Raw genomic sequence first — 15,714 nt, 5'->3', positions numbered from 1 at the left:
GTAGAACGAGGATACCTCCGTCCACAAGTGCCGCACAGGGAGATTACAAATGTCACTCTCTGTACAGCCCTTGAGGCCACAGGTGGGAGATGGTCTTCCGGAGCCACAGACTTCTGGGAACCCCTGGGCCACTGCAAATAAACACTAGTTAAGTAACTAGCCACAACAATAATCACAAACCAAACAACAAGAATGAACGGTCTTACCAATGGCTAATAGATGCAGTTCAGTTGAACCTAGTGAGGGGTTCCGGGACCTACCAGTGTCTTGCCTTCGATGCAGGTTGTTCCTCCCAAGAAGGTAGGTGGAGTCTTTGAAGGCACCGGGCCCCCCCTGTTGTTGGAATCCACCAAGAAGTCCAGAAAAACAAAACCAAGACGAGTATCAGAATGGAAGACCAAAGGCAGTCTGTGATTTGTAACCAGAGTTTCAAAATCCAAGATCCGGAACACAGGGCAATCCAAAAAACAGTCCGTGAAACAATCCAAGATCGAATTCCAAGTAAGCCAAAGATGAAAGTAGCGCCAAACATTAGTCACTAGAACAGCTGTGAAGCACTGAACCCTCGTATTCGAGCGTTTAAATAGTGGTGCTACGTTTGTCTTCTGGTCACATGGTCCGAACCCGCATCACGTGATCGTGTTGTTGTTACACGTGAGTGGGAGATGTCGGCCACGTGACGCATAAGCACGAAACGAGGCTGATCCCGCAGCCACCACTTAATGCGCCAATGGAGCGGGTGTCCGCGGTGGTGGGCTGTCCGTTGGCGCTGCCACCCTGGAACACGGGAAGAAGGCAGCGGTGGGTCCCGGATCCTAGCCTGCGGATGGGGCATAGTGGAGGTATGGGGTCTGGGGCTTTGGGCGGTGACATCGGGATCAACGGGAACTCTTAGGGACGTGACAGGCAGCAAGACTTATCCTTGGCCTCAAGCACAGGAACCGCATCTCTCCTGCCATACAAAGCCTTCACTGGTGCCCGGTTTCAGCATGGATTACATTCAAAAACCTCTGTATCATACACAAGGCTATCTGGGGCCAGGGACAACTCTATCTTCAACGCTTCCTGTCCAATACTCTCCTTCTAGATCTCTCCGTTCCTCTGGCACCAACTCCCTGCATGTTAAGCTCTTTGGTAAACAGAGAGCTGATGGGCAATCAATTTCCTCAGCTGGCTCCTTCCTGTGGAACAGCCTCCCTCTCCCTTTGCGCCTTGAGCAAGACCTCCTTAAGTTCCGAAAAAGCCTCAAGACCTTTCTCTTTACCTCTACGTTCTCCTCCTCTCTTCCCTTCTAATCTTACAGCAGGGTGACTGATGTTCAGGTCCCTTATGTGTCCTTGGGTCCTTGACCCGCCCACCTCTCTCGTCCCAGCTGCTGTCAACTGCTGAACATACTTGGGCTCACCTTACTTATGGGTGGTTGCACTTACAGCTCTTCTCCTCTTAGCACTTACCCTGAACACTTATCCGCGAGCATCAAAGCACCTTATCCCTCCCCATAGTCCTCTCTGCACTTGCACGTTCTGAACACTCACAAGGCATAGTAGTTTTGTCTCCCCTTCCCTTTATTCTCATTATTTGTTTGTACTATTAATGCAATTATTTAGCCTTGCTGTTATTTATTGTCTACCTTCCCCTGTCCCCACCCTGTTTTCCCTGTGGGCTCTTTGAAACAGTTTAGCTAATTGTATAAGTGCCTAATAAGTGACCAATAAATAAATAAATACATACATAAATAAATAACTTTGCTTCATGTACACTTATTCTTTTATCAAACACATTCTATTCCCCTTTCAACCTTTCAGTATAGCCAAACATATTTTCTTCTATCCTCAGTCACCTAATATCATTAAGAGCTATCACTTGTGTGCTCTAAGTTATGTGTAAGCTAGATAAGTTAACAATACTTACACTGGTCTGATGTGTGAATCATGTGCACACCAATGCAAGTGTCAATTTACCAACTTTGATAGGTGAGCATTAGTTTATTTACTGTATATAGTTGAACAAATAGAAAAACAGAGTGGAGCCCATGCCGAGCACCAGTGATCTGCACCCAAGAGCAGTGTATGTATTGTGGCTATGGCATGACTGTGTTGAGTGTTGCATCTTTACACAAGAGTATAACAGTTAAACCCTAAAGACAATAAAGTATGTAATTTTGGCACACGGATGGCACACACACACACACACACATGCACAAAAGTGTATATCCTTTGTAACAATGTCACTTTAGTGAAGTTGCCTGCAGATGTTAGATGGAATGTGGAGCATAGGTTTGCCCACAGGGACAGTGATGAGCTACATGGATGTATTAGGAGACTCTCACTGAATCCCTTCGTACTGTCTAACTGCTTCGGCCCTAGGGAACACACACCGGAGAAGGGCGGTCAGCCACCTACTATCACAGAAGCTCACCAGTGAGGAAACCACACATTGTCCTCATCACCACAAGAACCACCTTAGCAATGGAAATATACATGTCCACTACTATCAGGGAGACCACCTTGTTTTCCCCATTTTGCAATAGAAGAGTGGACTTTTACCTGAACTCCACAGGCTGTTGAGGACCTTGGCTCTATTAGCAGAAGAATTCACATTGAGAAACTCCCATTGATGAGTCCCTCTCGGCTACTACCAAAACACTCTTAATAGCCTGAGTCAGACACACTCACTGCTACCATCGAAGACCACTGCAGAGTGCAATGGATCTGCTTGAGGCTGCATAAGCAGTCAACCACTTCTAGCTGATTGAAAATGGCAGGTCAAATTTGTAACCCCCAGTCAGGACAAGCTTCTGAATGCAAGGAGCCAGTAATAATAGGTCATAGAGTAAGAACCAACATCTGTGTAACTGTAATTTTGAAGAAATTGGTTAGAGAGTAGGAAAAATCAAAGCCGAGGCAATCCAGGACAAAGCTAAACTAGAGACAGAGGGGAGCCAATCCCATAAAATATTAGTTAAACAGAAAATGTCAAAGCCATATGTAAGAGCTCATGGAAGAGGCGGGTGTTTTACAGACAGGAAATGGGCCAGGAGGCAGAGATTGAATATAGAGAGGAACATAGGAGAACCACACGCATTCTGGGGGGGAGCAGTGACTTAGATGTTGGAGAGCACCAGAGTGAAAGGAAGAAGACAAATTGATGAATTAGCTCACTTAGAAACGTAATTGCATCCGGAACGTAGCACTAGGATGGATCTCAAAACACCAGCCCTTAGAGCTCACCGTTGGCTTGCACTGTAAAATATAATTCACTTCAAGTTACTCTGCATCACCCACACAGACAGGGACATGGTTGCAAATTCATCTGAGGAAAGATCAACCAAAACCACCAAGAAGGACACTAAGATCCAACAATAATGTACAGTTAAAGAACAGGTGATACAACAGCAAGATAAAAACAGGATTGGCAGTCTCCAACATGGGTTTCAAACTCTGGAAATCACAGCCAAACACAATCTGCACAGTCCAAGATCAACTCAGTTTCAGAAACACAATAAAGACAACCATTAAAGACACCTATGACTAAGACTCAACCCAGCAGCCATTGGCCCCTCAGCTTGTTATGCCAACCAGCAATTCAAACCAAGTGTCATAACATCTACTCCTCCATTCAGCTTCAATCAACCTTTTAGATAGGCTCCCTTCTACCACAGCACCATATCAGCAATAGTGTGTCTTTTCTCACGGTTTCCCACTGAGTATCAGACTTCAATCTGTCTGTGGCATGTGTCACACTCAATGTGCAACAGTTTGCATACGTGTCATAACCCTGGGGTCTTACCATTATTCACACAAAGCTGTGACTGTTGCCCAGGGCACCTATGCAACAAGGGAAAAGGAACAATACATTCTCTATAATGGTCCAATGCAGCCTTTCAGCTAACCCTCACTCAGACTCCCTTCACGTCTGTCCATGCTACGTCTCTCCTCCGAGTCCACCCCTGAAAGATAAACATACTTTGCTTTAACTTCAATCCTCATTGGTGCCACCATCTAGTTGCTATTGTTGCTTGGCTATTTTTTTAAATTCATAATATATGATTGTCAGATAGAAATACTGTACTGTTACTGTTTGATTTGTACCTCCCTACTGTCGATCTCTCCTCTGCTCCCAGAGCTGTGAAACACCATCCTTGTAAGTTGGCACACTATAAAACACAAACACAATTTAATGTGATAGCAATTTGGAAAGATGTAGAGTCAAAATAACTGCTTCTGAAAGTCTGGGTTAGACCAGGATCAGTCCGAGCTTAACATGTTCTTGCTTCCATTTATAAAGATGTGCTGCATGCAGTTGTGTGCACTGTTTAAATGCTAAATATTTGAAGAGGGCAATATGTTCACCGATGAAGTAAAATTGGGGGAACACTTCCTAGATTCCACTCCTCTATCAGAGCGAATTCCAAGAAGTCCAAGTAGTTCTGCATGCTTTGATTTGCTGAAATGATTTGCATGTTATCAAATAACGGCATTCAGAACATTCCGTGCACCCTATCGATCAAAACACGTGGATGCCAAGTTTTCTGAGAATTTGGGTGGATCTGGAAGGCCGATGAATGCAAAAAAGTGTAATTTGTATCCCAGCCGTAAAGGCAGATGGGATTGCACACATGATTACACATTATTGATAGATTGTTAAGATCCGGAATTCTGTTATCCACATCTGTTCCTCAGGCCCCACATTGGTGGACATCCAGATAAGGGGCTTCCCAGCTTCTAAACAGGGCTCTTCTCTCTTCCTTTATTTTTCTCTGATGAGGATATTGCTGCTGCAAACACATTAAAATCACCCTATCCCACTGATTCTATTCCCTTGATGGTCCTGCAGACTATTATTCCTCGACATGCTCCACTTCTGGCCCATGCAGTAAGTTCCTCATTCGTACTGGACGCATCCCTGCTGCTCTTAAACACACGCTGGTTATTCTCTTGTTGAGAAAACCTTCACTCAACCACACAGTCTCTGACAACTTTCGTCCTATATCACTCCTCCCAGTTTGGATGAAGCACTTGGAATCCTTGGTCTGTCCACTGCTTAGATCTTCTCTGGAGGTCACCTCCTTCTTTTATCCTTCCCAGTTCGGCTTTCCTCCGGGACATTGGCACCGAGAGTGTGCTGTCCTCTGTTGTGGACAATCTTGCTCTATTGCATGATCAGTGTGGCGTGGGAGCACTAATTTTGTTGGATCTCTCTGTCGCCTTTGATACGATCGACCACGCAGTCTTGCTGGATCGCCTTGCTGGGGCGAAATCTCTGGAGCTGTTCTGGCATGGTTCACATTCTTTCTTTCTGGGTGCACTCAATCCATTCCCCTCACTCCTTTTTGTTCTGCCCCCAATGCTCTTACCTAGGGTGATCCTTAAGGGTCAGTCTTAGCATCTATATCCTGCTCTCACCAAATGTATCCTCTCCCACGGTTTCCACTGGAAGGCCTATCCTGACGGCACTCAAATCTTGGCTCACCTTGACATCTCTACATCGGAGGGAGCCACTAGGCTTAGGTTCTTCTCGGAGGAAATGGTAGCATGGATGCTTAATAACTGATTGAAGCTCAATGTCAATAAAACTGAGGTGCTGGTGTTGGGCTCCTCTTCTGTGTCTGTTGTTTGGACTCCCCTCTTTGGTTCCCCTCTCTTGGCCCTTTTTGTCTCCTGTTTCGTTGGTGAAGGATTTAGTGGTGGAAATATCTACCTCCCTGTCGGTCAAGCCTCAGATTTGTTGCTATTTGTTAAAAGGGCTATATTCAATTGACCTGACTTCATAAGTTTCTTCCTTTCCTTCCTCTTCAGCTACGGCCTCCCGCAGCCTCACTAATTCTATCGTCCTTAACTTATTGTAACTGATTGTTCTTAGCCCAACGTGCCATTTTGATTCGGCGGTTGCAGGCGTTACAAAGTTCTGTGGCCAGAGTGCCTACTTGGACACCTAGGCACTTGCATATTTCCTAGGTTCTTCAGAGCCTTTATTTGCTCTCAGTGGCCAAGCATCTTCAGTTCAAGGCCCTCTGCCTGGTCCACCATGCCTTTCATGGCGCTGGAGATGAAAACCTTCAGGCCAAATTTTCCCATATGTGTCTTCCAGGACGCTCTGTGAATGTATGCCTGATTTAGGTTCCTTGCTTTAATTTTGCTTGCATTGGCGGACACATCTTCTCCAGTGCTACAGCAAAATTGCGTAACTATCTTCCTCCTGCTCTTAGGGCTACAAAGAATTATCTATAATGTAGGCATTTTCTTAAAACTCACCTGTTCTAGCCTTTCTGGTAGCTTTTCACCGGGAGTTATAATTTAAAGGTTTGATACATTGAAGTTTATTTCCGCATGGGTTCTGTAGACAGACATGACAACACACTCATCAATTGTTGAACATCAAAGATCCTGTAGGTTGCTATTCTGCGTCGACTTATTGCTTGAAGTGCTTTGCACTCTGAAGTAAACTTCTGAGGAGCCAAGAGTTGCCATGCTGCAGCATAGTGGAACCTTCTATGTGCTCTCCCCACATGTCACCTCAACCTGGCGCGGTGCAGTATGTTGACGTGCAAAAATCTTGGAAACGGTCCAAGGGCTTTGAAACGTGGGAACTCTGAGTTGTGTTCCTTGCGTCGAGATGCTTAAAATGAGCTTTGTCTGTCTGTTCCATCTGTAACCCCCTAGATGTTTTGCCGATTTGAGTCAACCATCTCATGTGTGCAGGGGCTGATATCTGGGGAAAGGTTTTGAGGTGTACAAATGTCATGTGGTTAGTAATGTCTGGAGTTTCCTAACAGGTTACTTTGAAAAATGTGGTGCAGATTCCACAATGCCCATACCAGGAACAGGCTCAGATGAGAACAGTGATGCAGAGCCACTGGCTGAACATTGCAGTTTGAACGTTTTTCACCCTCCGCTCTGATTCTCTGCTCTAGTCACTGTTTTTATTCTCTTCTCCTCTCCCTTCCCCTTCTTCCTCTCTTCTCCCCTCTCTCCTTCTTTTTTCTGTGCCCTTACTCTATCAGAATTGTCCCTGGACCTAGTATTATAGTAACACATGTTTGTCTCCTCCCCCCCTTACTTGTTATCCTCCTTCCCCCTCCAGCACTATCTGAAATGCTGTCAGGTCTAGTACGATAGTCACTTGTTTTGTTCCTCTCCCTCCTCTCTCGTCTCCTCTCCCTCACCTCGTGTAATTCTCCGGCTCTACCAGAAATGTCGTCAAGCCTAGTACGGTAGTCACCTGTCTGTTCCCATTTCCTTCCTATCTGTGTCTTAGCACTTGCACTATCTGAAATGAGTATGATAGTCAATTTCACATTCGTGTTGATCATGGCCTGTAAGAATGTTGTATTTTCCCTTGTTCCCTAGGCGCTATATAAATAAACTATCATATCATATCAAGGGTGTGGAATTGTATATGGAACAAGCTGACAGATTGTCTACTTTATATAGAGAGAGATCTACTTAGAAGATGATGCTGAGAAGAACACACATACATGTAGTCACATCCGTTTACTTGTCTCAGATTAAGAAAATACTTCAAATGGACTGCTTTAGTGTGTGGGGTAAAGTCAATCCCTAGGGTTTCTACCATTGGCAAATGCCTTATTTAAAGTTCGGGCTTTCTAGCTGTCCTCAAATATAATCCCGAATGAACGTTTGTGGGGGAATATCTGCCAGATTTCAATACATCCGCCAATCCTACCTCTAAATACGCACCACTATGTGCTTAAATTAGTAGACAATCACTGCTCTTCCAAATGCGTTGGCTGATTTGTGCACGACCTGGGAGAGAAAGTGTTTCGGCCCTTCACCCATTTAGGTCATTGTTTTTGCGGACATGTGCGACCTCAAGGCAGGCATCTAGAGATAGTAGTTACACACAAGCATACAGAATGTTTGTGCATTCTTATTTTTAAGTAAGGCAACCATCTTGGGTAATCGTTATGAAATACTAGACTGCTCTCCTCGTTATTAAGTGATTAGTGTTCAAGTAAACTCTTTTCACTGTAATATCAAAACACGTCACAAGCTAATGCAATGAGAGCAAATTAAAATCAAAGGTTTTCTGAAAGGTTTCCACAAGCTGCTCCTTTTCAGTCATATTCACTTTGAGGGGGAAACACATTTTCCATTATTTGTATAAATGCACAATGCAAATGCTAACCTTGCCAGCTCTTCGAAACCCATGATTACATTGGCCATTGTTGACTTTAGTTCTAGAAATTAATTTAACGTGGAGGAAACAAACACGTGTGTTTATGGCATTATTTTCACATATTAACCAATGGGTGTTTATGCAGAATGCTTAATGAACACAATACATACAAATAATTGGGAACAATTGGCAGCCTTATTCAAAAGTAATAATCGGTTTTATGTAGGCAGATGCATTGAAAGGAAGCTATTCCTGTAATGCTACTTAATGTTATTTTGGTGTTAAGTTGTTTATGCTACTGTATGGTTTTTATTCATAATGCGTTCTAATTTTGATTTTTGATAAATCCTCTCTCTTGATAAAAAAAAAAATGCCCAAATTGTGCTTATTTCTCAAATGCAATAAAACACTACCCCTGGTTTCCAGCTAGGCTGTGCTCCAAAATTCAGCTGAAACACCCACATCGCCAGTCGCTTTAATTTTAGTTGAAGTACAAATCCACACATTGGATTACGACAATGTATTTCATTCTTTGGCTTCTGATCACTGGAGATGAAAAACATTTTTTGAAAACATCTTTTGTCAGTGAAGTTTGTGTGGCAATGCTTGCAACTTATGGCAAAGTATAATGACTCCTTCTCTGAAGCTAAATGGCTGACCAGTTCAGAATAGCGTTCTGGCAAAGTAGGTCTTGCCAGGCGGGACAATGCTATGTGCAGAGCAACACCAAGGTCCAGATGGCAGACACGTTGCAGCAGTGCAAGTGCACATTTGCACCGTATTAGCAAAGATTGGGGCCATATTCGAAAATTGAACTTGTTCATGGTATAAGCGCATCGGCAAACATTGCTCTAGTGTAAAAACATGCACTTTCCATTTCGTATGAGCACTGGGGCAAACTTTGCCCGGATAAAAAACTACTTTGAAGGTGGACCCAATGTTGTTTGCTCTGTTGCAAAATGTTTGCAACATGGCCCCAAATCCTCTAGACCACTAAAAGCTAGGTCTTAATCTGATACTTCCTAACAGCTGATCGGAAGAAGGAAGACACAGTGCGAGGAAGGTCAAGGAGATCCACTGCAGTGTCCTGCTGGCATGCACTAAAACCAAACATGTTCTTTAGTCAGATTGTTGAAAATCTGGTGCAGAATTTCTGCTTTTCATTGTTTGTCCCTGGGCATGAGCCATGTGTTGGTGAGGATACACAAAGAGTTCTTGTATCAGGTGTTTCTTACTTTGCCAGGATTGCTTTTCCTGTCATTTATTGTGGAAGGGCACTTTAGATCATGGTCTGAGTGCTTATCTGTGTTGTAAAATTTCTAAAGGGCTCCACCATTGTTTTTTTTTCATCTGTCAGGATGTTTCCAGAGGGCATTGGGCTCTTTAATGGTTGTTTTCGGGAATGACATGGTGTACAATGGTGCTGGTCCTTGTGGAAGCCATTCTCATGTATCAATTTATAGGGGGTGAATTTCCTCTTGGTGGACCCTGCCCCCCCCCTGCTGTGTAATGTGCTTAGGCTTTTATATTGCAACCTTTGTTTGACTGGGACCTTGTGCAGAGTTTGTTTAGTGTTGGTGTGATGTTGTGTTTATGTCGTTGTAGTTTCAGGAGCAGTCTGACAGCTGCATTTTGAGCTTTTAATAGTCTGTTCATTAAGTATGCCAGAAGGCCTATGTAGATAAAGTACTCTGGAGAGAGTACACGTGTGATGACGGTAATGATTCTGTGTGGGAAAGCTCGGATATTACATTATGTGACAAATAGTTTGGAGTTGGAAGACACCGCTTTTTATGATAGACGTTACATGAAGTTCAATTGTGAGGAAATAGTCCATGAAGAGTGTGAGGTTTATGATTGTGCATTCGGGGGTGTGCAGGGTTCCATTTCTTCACAGCTGGTGCATAATTTTGGAGTAGTTGTTGGGACACTGCAGATCATTTCAATTTATAATAGTTTGAGACTGTCCTTTGTCCTCAAAGCATCTACTTGGTCGAGCTAGGTGTCAAGGACAGGTGTATTTTAGACTGAAGAAAGTTGTGGGGCTTATTTGCAAAGTTGTTCACGCAGGCGACTCCTTACAATCCCTGTTGTTTAACACGTGTTAAAATAGTAGATTCACTGATTCCTATTTACTTGTCGCTGGTCACCGGATTCAGATGGGTATTAAGCCCATACCGTCCAAACACCACAAAAGATTCCAGGACTCAGCGCCAATAGTAAGGGTTGTTTATTAGCATAAGCCCTCTACTTGATAACGCGTTTCGGCTCCCACGAGCCTTTGTCAAATCAGGGCCATGTCAGTTCAAACAAACATATTATTATATTGAAGTATTACCATTCATACCACAATTCAAAAAATTCAAAATTACATATAACATATCAAATTAGTAATTTACAAACATGTATGCCATTGGTTCAGACAGAGAAACCAGGGTTGGTGAAGGGGAGGATTGATTGGGTTCAGAAAACATCACAGTGAACATAAAGATGTAAAAACAAAACATAAATGGAGAGAGAAGATCGAAAAGTACCCATTAGTACAATTGAGGGATTAAGGAGAATCCTGATTTAGAAAACTAAAACATAAGATACACATTAGACAATCTGCTTACCCAACGTAATTCTGAAAAGATCCGTAGGACTGTTGTCCGATATACAATAATAGGGACAGATCATGGCCCTGATTTGACAAAGGCTCGTGGGAGCCGAAACGCGTTATCAAGTAGAGGGCTTATGCTAATAAACAACCCTTACTATTGGCGCTGAGTCCTGGAATCTTTTGTGGTATTTATGACTGAGTTGTTAGTTGACTTGTAGATGCTTCAATTAAGTAATCCAGCATGGCATAGTCTCCTATAATCAGAAATCTCTACCTTTTTTAGAAGGATTTTGTGGCTGAGAATGTTGAATGATGATGATATATCCAGTAGCATGTAGGCAGATATATTGCATCATTGATGCCATTTCATTCACCTCCCTGATATGGATTCATGTTGTTACTCGAATTAGAGTCTGTTAGTTTAACACCTTTGACAGATGAACTTTTCCAGGATGTTAGCTATGAAGGGTTTCTGTATCATGATCACCTTATTGCATGCTCTCCATCCACATGTGCATTTACTGCACAAGTAGAGTCCAGCTATGTCACTTGTGTTCCATCTCAAGAAACCTGACAGCTTCAGGGAAAGTCCTCTTTCAGGGAGATGTGCAGGAGCAGGCAGGGTGATTTCATCTGTGCTGGTGTAATACAGACTTTGGACTCTATCAAGTTTATGATGTATATTTCATTTTGGCAAATAGGGCCAGCTCCAATAACCCTCTTCTACTCAGCATTGGATTGACACCTGTATTGCAGGCTCCTTGAGCTACTCCATGGGGCCACTAAGACTAGAACAGAGTCATCAGTCAGCAGAGCAACAAGAAATCTCAACAACAGGTGACATGTTTTAAGCAGTGTTTTGGAGGACTGGCTACATTATTCACTCAGCAAAGTCTTGGAGGACAGGTGTGTTGCACTTGTCAAGTTCCTTGTCAGAGTGGACGTGGCTTTCAGCCATGTACCATCAGCCTGTGTTTCTGTTAATCTATGGTTAACCCTTGTGTGCAAATAAAGAGACACCAGCAACACAATACGTTCAATCACTTCCCGAATGAACTCACTTTGACAGAGTGCTACTCCCGAGTCATCAGCCGGTCTCTAATGCACTTCTAGAAATCGCTAATTCCGTCCCCTCAGCCATGTACCACCAGAACATGTTGCCCAATCCCCTCACCCAATCCAGCTAGCCGGACATCCCTATGTCACAATCCCAACTAAATGGAGGGGAAGAGAGATCGACACTCTCCCTCGAACCATGGAAGCCGAATAAATTCGACCCTCCTACCGTGGTTGGCACAGGCACCTGATATAAACAACAGGTCGCCAAGAGGCAGCCAATGGGGGAAGAGTGGTTAGGAAGAGGTTGTGGATAGGGTGGGGAATGAGGAACACCAGGAAGAGGGTAAGAAACTCCAACGTTGGATGGGAAAAGGGGAAGCACAGGAAAAAACCCTAACCTGTCTAGACACATAGCACACAAGAATTCCCTTTTGGTAAAGGTAGCAGTAATGACAGTACATGCACAGTAGATTCAACAGTACACCATATACTCCTGTTCTCTGCCCTACACCTGAGAAGCACACCTTAATACATGCGCCAAATCATTGTTACACATAATGGAAACCAACAAATGGGTGTCTTCCAAACATGATAAGACAATTACACATGGCCCCTTGGGCTGGCAGAACCAACACACAAGAAACAAACAGTGCATCCACTAGTTTGCAGCACTAGTTGAACTTAATTTCATGCCCAGATGCAGTAATAGATTACTGGACATTGCGGTAGGCTTCTCCCCGCATAAAGTGGCATTCATCTGCCTTCTAGAGTTTTATGTGGGGAAGCGTTACAAACACATTCAGCATGTAACACAATGCATTTAACATGAATTCACTAAGCATTCCAAGTACTTATCTGAAGTCTGGGAGCCCCTCAGCACTTCCCAGACGAAGAGCACACTGCAGTAAATCAACCCAGCAGCATCGTAGCCCACATGAATTCACTAGACTTTCCACAGTACTTATCTTAAGTCTGGGAGCCCCTCTGCACTTCCCAGACGAAGAGCGTAGAGCAGTAAATCAGTCCGCTGACATCATAGCTCTCTGTTCTGCAAGGTCTGTGATACGTCTGTAAATACCGAGCCGTGAACAACAGAAACCTCCTCAGTCTGCCCGACGTCAACCGCTCCCTGGAATCAGAATAAGCAACACCTACTGCACGCCGTTGCCTGATAATAAGCTGTTCCCAATCAAAGACAGCTGGCAAAGCGTGTGCGGACAGAACTACCAGGCGCACTGAGGATACTGGGTAATGTAGTTTCAGGTCCTCCCAGCGCTCCATGGCATTAGTAGGCACATTTTAGCACTTCATGTCTGTTCCAGCCCTTATTCCTGACACCCTACATCATATTCTTCCTGGGCAAAGCCCAGGCGAAGTCAGGCAATGTCTCCCTGCTGTCTGCGGCGGTCCGCGGATGGAGGCAGCCCGTCACAGAACATAACAGCATGTTCGTGTTCTATCTGACTACCATCTACATACGAGTCATGGCAGCGCTGCCTGTTCTTCAATCATCAGCACGACCAACACTTCAAAGTGCTGTTATTTGTCTGATACCAATCTGGTGCTGGCAATATTGTTCCTCCTTCACCCTTTTTCTAATATTATGCCACCAACAAGCAATCTATCTACATCACAACTTACCTCTAGTCAAAGCTACCCTAATCTCACCTATCCTTCAGGTACTTGAAACACTGCATTTATTGATCTTGGTTTATGGAATGTCAAATTTCGTTGTAATAAGTCTTCTTCTGTTCTGAGTCTCTTCTTGGTCTCACAGGCACAAAACATGTTTTTGAGCGAGGCCGCATTAAGTGGGAGCTGATAACCAGTACTAATTGTAAGAAAGAAAATGCAATATATATCATCATGTGTTCATGTTAACTCATCTATTTAGGCAAGACCACCTGCCCAGTAAAATAATGGATATTGGACCATAGGGCCTGCATTAGAAATAATGTAAGCAAGACACCTTTGGTAGAACACTCTACCAAAATTATCCATACCGATCATGACATGTTCTGGTTTATTTTACAGACCATGAAGCCCCATCCACGTGGGGGAACATTGCATAACAGTTACATAAATTAGATCAAAGATGGATCTACCGCTTAGGCACAGTGAACTGGGGTCTGAATAGTGCGGTAGAGTGGAACAACGTGATTTACAATAAATAATGTGAAGGTACACCCACCTTAGGTGATGGCCTTACACACCAGTAAGGACACTAGATCACTTATTTCCCCCTTCCCCACCGGACACATGCTTTGGCTTTTTTCTAACATTCTACAGATTTGCATCACACAAAAATATAGTGAGAAATAATTTTGTTGAAAGCTCCAATGGGGACTTCAAGGAGTACTGCCCATAATTTGGCAAAAGCAGGGATGCAATTGTACAATATTGAAACAAGACCTGTTTTGAGAATGGTACACAGTGGAAGTATGACAGTCGTGTTCGCTAAAGTCAGTTGTCTAGGAAATGAATTGGCATTGACAAACAGTGAGTCTGTCTTCATTTTCTATGAAAAAAGAGGAAAGATAGTGGGCGGACCAGTACAGCACCCATTCCGTCCGGAGGAACAGAGAGGCAGCCCAGTTCTTTGGGACAACAGTTAAGCAAAGTTTACACTCATGGGGGCACAAACAGACTTTAGATTATCATGGCAAGCTACAGAGGTGCACCCTGTAACTTACCAAAATTGGGAAAAAGAAAAAAACAGTGGCTTCTCTGCAGACACAAATTGAAATAAAACAATGGGATATCCACTAAACATACAGGGCAGCTTCACACAGAAAAGAAAGAACACGAGGGGTGGCGGCTTCCAGCGGCCCTAAAAACATTGATAAACAAGCGTGGGTAGTCAATAGAGTAGCTGCCTTGACACACGCCATATGAAAGAAACAGGCTTAAGCCACGAAGAGCAGATACCAAAATGAGGACTGCATCTTATTTCTTAGAGATGCATGGAAAAGAACACAAATAAATGAATGCTGGTGCCAACAGAACACAACACAAGTAGTAGCACAACATGAGAAGCCAGAGACAACGTCATGAAAAGCAATACCTGAAATTGAGAACCAAGTAAGATCTATCAAATCTATAGCTTTAAAGGGCACATATAGTGTTACTGTAGAGACTATAAGAGGTGTCACTGAATTTCTGTTATAGATCAGAACCTAAAGAAAGGGTGATTTTCGAGTACCCGTTTAAGAACTATGACAGTAAACAGCCAACAAGCAAAAAGCTGCATGCTGACAAGAAGGGACACACACCAGTGGAGAAGTCACAGGCAATATAGCTGCTAGCACAAGACCATAAAAAGTGAGGGGGAAGAAGAGATCTGTGTAGTACAGGTGTTGATAGTTCTGCCCCTGTAGTCTTGCACCCGCAGGAGAGAGTACATTGAGAAAGACCAGTCCACACAGAGTTCTGGCAGAGTATAATCATGAGTATAAGTAGCATGTGCGACTAGTTACAGGTACGCACATTTGAGAAAAGATTCATTCAGTTTAAAATTGCTGGATATGATAGGCATTTAAAAATAGTCGAGTGCAGAGAGAGAAAGAAGCTCATACCTATTTGTTTGTTTTAATTTATTTTGTAGACACCTCTGAATACAAAATAAGAGTTGGAGTGGTCCATTCCTGTCCTGAAGAAGACCAGAGCAGTAATTACCTTGAATGGATAGCTAACGAGAACCGGCTGAAACACATGTCGACAGACAGTCAAAGAGATATACACATTTAGTAGATTATCTCTGAGTGTTTGTGAATAGTAGATTTATGATGTCAGTTTATAGCCCTTAAAGTGTGATTGAGGGTTTGAGGAAAATCCATTGGTTGTATAGCAGGGAATAAACATGTATGATTTGTGTGATATGAATGTATTCAGCAGAACAATAGTAGGTGTCCAAT

This window comes from Ambystoma mexicanum, chromosome 7p, assembly GCF_040938575.1.
Source record: "Ambystoma mexicanum isolate Mex_15411 chromosome 7p, UKY_AmexF1_1, whole genome shotgun sequence".
In the NCBI taxonomy this organism is placed as follows: Eukaryota; Metazoa; Chordata; class Amphibia; order Caudata; family Ambystomatidae; genus Ambystoma; species Ambystoma mexicanum.
Note: the sequence above shows the minus strand (reverse complement) of the source record.